The sequence below is a fragment of the Calliopsis andreniformis genome, unplaced genomic scaffold, assembly GCF_051401765.1.
Source record: "Calliopsis andreniformis isolate RMS-2024a unplaced genomic scaffold, iyCalAndr_principal scaffold0052, whole genome shotgun sequence".
NCBI classification, from domain to species: domain Eukaryota; kingdom Metazoa; phylum Arthropoda; class Insecta; order Hymenoptera; family Andrenidae; genus Calliopsis; species Calliopsis andreniformis.
The window spans coordinates 1,713,663-1,719,026 of NW_027480461.1; positions in this window are offsets into that span (position 1 = coordinate 1,713,663).

Genomic DNA, 5,364 nt, shown 5'->3' on the forward strand with positions numbered 1-5,364 from the left:
GAGGTTAGAGGATTGAGGATTGAGGATTGAGTATTGAAGATTGAGGATTGGGGACTGAGTGTTGAGGGTTGAATGATGAGAATTGATGTTTGTGGATAGAGATTTGAAAATTGCAGATTGAGTATTGAGTATTGAAAACAGTGAATTGATGATATTCTATTGAGGATTGATAATTGACAACTGATTGTTGAGGACTGAGGTCTGACGATTGAGGATTCAGGATTGAGGATACAGGTTTGAGGTTCGAGGACTGAGGATTGAGGATTGAGGATTGAGGTTTGAGGATTGAGGAATGAGGATTGAGGATTGAAGATTGAGGATTGTGTATTGCGGATTGAACATTGAGGATTGAGGAATGAGGATTGCGGATTGAAGATTGAGGATTGAGGATTGGTGATTGAGGTTTGAGGACTGAGGATTGAGGATTGAGGATTGAGGATTGAGGATTGAGGATTGAAGATTGAGGATTGGGGACTGAGTGTTGAGGGCTGAGTGATGAGAATTGATGTTTGTGGATAGGGATTTGAAGATTGCAGGTTGAGTATTGAGTACTGAAACCTGTGAATTGAGGATACTCTATTGAGGATTAAGGATTGACAACTGATTGTTGAGGACTGAGGGCTGAGGATTGAGGATTCAGGATTGAGGATTGAGGACTGAGGATTGAGGATTGAGGATTGAGGATTGAGGATTGAGGATTGAGGATTGAAGATTGAGTATTGGGTATTGAGGATTGAACATTGAACAATGAGGATTGAGTATTGAGGATTGAGGATTGAGGATTGAGGATAGAAGATTGAATATTGATGATTGAAAATTGAGGATCGACGATTGAGGGTTGTGGATTGAGGACGAGGACTGACGGTTGAGTATTGATGTTTGAGGTCTGAGGATTGAGGATTGAGGATTGAGGATTGAGGATTGAAGATTGAATATTGATGATTGAAGATTGAGGATCGACGATTGAGGGTTGTGGATTGAGGACGAGGACTGTGGCTTGAGTATTGGTGTTTGAAGTCTGAGGATTGAGGATTGAGGATTGAGAATTGAGGATTGAGGATTGAGCATTGAAGATTGAGGATTCGGTATTGAGGACTGAAGAATGAGGTTTGAGGAGTGAGGACTGAGGATTGAGGATTGCAGTTTGAGTATTGAGGTTTGAAGGTTGAGGATTGAGGATTGAGGATTGTGGATTGAGGATTGAGGATTGAGGATTGAAGATTGATTATTGAGGATTGAAGATTGAGGATTGAGGATTGAGGATTGAGGATTGAGGATTGAAGATTGAGGATTGGGGATGAAGGATTGACGATTGAGTATTGAGCATTGAGGATTGAGAATTGAGGATTGTGGATTGAGTATTGAGGATTGAGGATTGAGGATTGAAGATTGAATATTGATGATTGAAGATTGAGGATCGAGGATTGAGGGTTGTGGATTGAGGACGATGACTGAGGGTTGAGTATTGATGTTTGAGGTCTGAGGATTGAGGATTGAGGATTGAGAATTGAGGACTGAGGATTCAGGATTGAGGTTTGAGGACTGAGGATTGAGGATTGAGGATTGAGGATTGAGGATTGAAGATTGAGGATTGGGGACTGAGTGTTGAGGGCTGAGTGACGAGAATTGATGTTTGTGGATAGGGATTTGAAGATTGCAGGTTGAGTATTGAGTAATGAAACCTGTGAATTGAGGATACTCTATTGAGGATTAAGGATTGACAACTGATTGTTGAGGACTGAGAATTGAGGACTGAGGATTCAGGATTGAGGTTTGAGGACTGAGGATTGAGGATTGTGGATTGAGGATTGAGGATTGAGGATGGAGGATTGAAGATTGAGTATTGGGTATTGAGGATTGAACATTGAACAATGAGGATTGAGTATTGAGGATTGAGGATTGAGGATTGAGGATAGAAGATTGAATATTGATGATTGAAAATTGAGGATCGACGATTGAGGGTTGTGGATTGAGGACGAGGACTGACGGTTGAGTATTGATGTTTGAGGTCTGAGGATTGAGGATTGAGGATTGAGAATTGAGGACTGAGGATTGAGGATTGAAGATGGAGTATTGGGTGTTGAGGATTGAAGAATGTGGATTGAGGATATTCTATTGAGGAATGAGGATTGACAATTGATTGTTGAGGTCTTATGGCTGAAGATTGAGGATTCAGAATTGAGGATTCGTGGTGGAGGTTTGAGGACTGAGGATTGAGGGTTGAGGATTGAAAATTGAGGATTGAGGATTGAGGATTGAAGATTGAGGATTGGGTATTGAGGCTTGAAGAATGAGGATTGAGGATTGAGGATTGAGGATTGAGGATTGAGGATTGAAGATTGAGTATTCAGGATTGGAGATTGACGATTGAGGGTTGAGGACCGAGGATTGAGGATTGAGGATTGAAGATTGAGTATTGACAATTGATTGTTGAGGACTGACGGCTGAAGATTGAGCATTCAGGATTGAGGATTCCGGATTGAGGTTTGATGACTGAGGATTGAGGGTTGAGGGTTGAGGATTGAGGATTGAGGATTGAGGATTGAAGATTGAGGATTGGGGATGAAGGATTGACGATTGAGTATTGAGCATTGAGGATTGAGAATTGAGGATTGTGGATTGAGTATTGAGGATTGAGGATTGAGGATTGAAGATTGAATATTGATGATTGAAGATTGAGGATCGAGGATTGAGGGTTGTGGATTGAGGACGATGACTGAGGGTTGAGTATTGATGTTTGAGGTCTGAGGATTGAGGATTGAGGATTGAGAATTGAGGACTGAGGATTCAGGATTGAGGTTTGAGGACTGAGGATTGAGGATTGAGGATTGAGGATTGAGGATTGAAGATTGAGGATTGGGGACTGAGTGTTGAGGGCTGAGTGACGAGAATTGATGTTTGTGGATAGGGATTTGAAGATTGCAGGTTGAGTATTGAGTATTGAAACCTGTGAATTGAGGATACTCTATTGAGGATTAAGGATTGACAACTGATTGTTGAGGACTGAGAATTGAGGACTGAGGATTCAGGATTGAGGTTTGAGGACTGAGGATTGAGGATTGTGGATTGAGGATTGAGGATTGAGGATGGAGGATTGAAGATTGAGTATTGGGTATTGAGGATTGAACATTGAACAATGAGGATTGAGTATTGAGGATTGAGGATTGAGGATTGAGGATAGAAGATTGAATATTGATGATTGAAAATTGAGGATCGACGATTGAGGGTTGTGGATTGAGGACGAGGACTGACGGTTGAGTATTGATGTTTGAGGTCTGAGGATTGAGGATTGAGGATTGAGAATTGAGGACTGAGGATTGAGGATTGAAGATGGAGTATTGGGTGTTGAGGATTGAAGAATGTGGATTGAGGATATTCTATTGAGGAATGAGGATTGACAATTGATTGTTGAGGTCTTATGGCTGAAGATTGAGGATTCAGAATTGAGGATTCGTGGTGGAGGTTTGAGGACTGAGGATTGAGGGTTGAGGATTGAAAATTGAGGATTGAGGATTGAGGATTGAAGATTGAGGATTGGGTATTGAGGCTTGAAGAATGAGGATTGAGGATTGAGGATTGAGGATTGAGGATTGAGGATTGAAGATTGAGTATTCAGGATTGGAGATTGACGATTGAGGGTTGAGGACCGAGGATTGAGGATTGAGGATTGAAGATTGAGTATTGACAATTGATTGTTGAGGACTGACGGCTGAAGATTGAGCATTCAGGATTGAGGATTCCGGATTGAGGTTTGATGACTGAGGATTGAGGGTTGAGGGTTGAGGATTGAGGATTCAGGATTGAGGATTGACGATTGACGCTTGAGGATTGAAGAATGAGGATGGAGGATTGAAGAGAGAGGACAGAGTATTGAGGTCTGAGTGTTGAGAGTTGATGTTTGAGGATTGCGATTTGATTATTGAATATTGAGTATTGAGTATTGAATCATGAGAATTCAGGGTATTCTATTGAGTATTGAGAATTGAGGATTGATGGTTGAGTATTGAGGATTGATGTTTGAGGGTTGTGTGTTGAATATTGAGGATTGAGGATTGAGGATTGAAGATTGAGGATTGAGGATTGAAGATTGAGTATTGATGATTGAAGATTGAGGATTGAGGATTCATGTTTGAGGATTTAGGACGGGGACTGACGGTTGAGTATTGAGGTTTGAGGATTGAGGATTGAGGATTGAGGACTGAGGATTGAGGATTGAGGGTTGTGGATTGAGGACGAGGACTGAGGGTTGAGTATTAATGTTTGAGGTCTGAGGATTGAGGATTGAGGATTGAGAATTGAGGATTGCGGACTGAGTATTGAGGATTGCAGATTGAGTATTGTGGATTGAAAATTGAGGATTGAGGATTGATGATTGAGGATTGAGGATTGAAGATTGAGGATTGGTGATTGAGGATTGACGATTGAGGATTGAGTATTGAGGATTGAGAATTGAGGATTGATTATTGAAGATTGACTATTGAGGATTGAAGATTGAGGATTGAGGATTGAGGATTGAGGATTGAGGATTGAGGATGAGGGCTGAGGGTTGAGGGTAGAGGTTTGAGGTCTGAGGACTGAGGATTGAGGATTGAGAATTGAGGATTGAGGATTGAGGTTTGAAGATTGAGTATTGAGGATTGAAGGTTGAGGATTGAGGATTGAGGATTGAGGATCGAGTATTGAGGATTGAAGATTGAGGTTAGAGGATTGAGGATTGAGGATTGAGTATTGAAGATTGAGGATTGGGGACTGAGTGTTGAGGGTTGAATGATGAGAATTGATGTTTGTGGATAGAGATTTGAAAATTGCAGATTGAGTATTGAGTATTGAAAACAGTGAATTGATGATATTCTATTGAGGATTGATAATTGACAACTGATTGTTGAGGACTGAGGTCTGACGATTTAGGATTCAGGATTGAGGATACAGGTTTGAGGTTCGAGGACTGAGGATTGAGGATTGAGGATTGAGGTTTGAGGATTGAGGAATGAGGATTGAGGATTGAAGATTGAGGATTGTGTATTGCGGATTGAACATTGAGGATTGAGGAATGAGGATTGAGGATTGAAGATTGAGGATTGAGGATTGGTGATTGAGGTTTGAGGACTGAGGATTGAGGATTGAGGATTGAGGATTGAGGATTGAAGATTGAGGATTGGGGACTGAGTGTTGAGGGCTGAGTGATGAGAATTGATGTTTGTGGATAGGGATTTGAAGATTGCAGGTTGAGTATTGAGTACTGAAACCTGTGAATTGAGGATACTCTATTGAGGATTAAGGATTGACAACTGATTGTTGAGGACTGAGGGCTGAGGATTGAGGATTCAGGATTGAGGTTTGAGGACTGAGGATTGAGGATTGAGG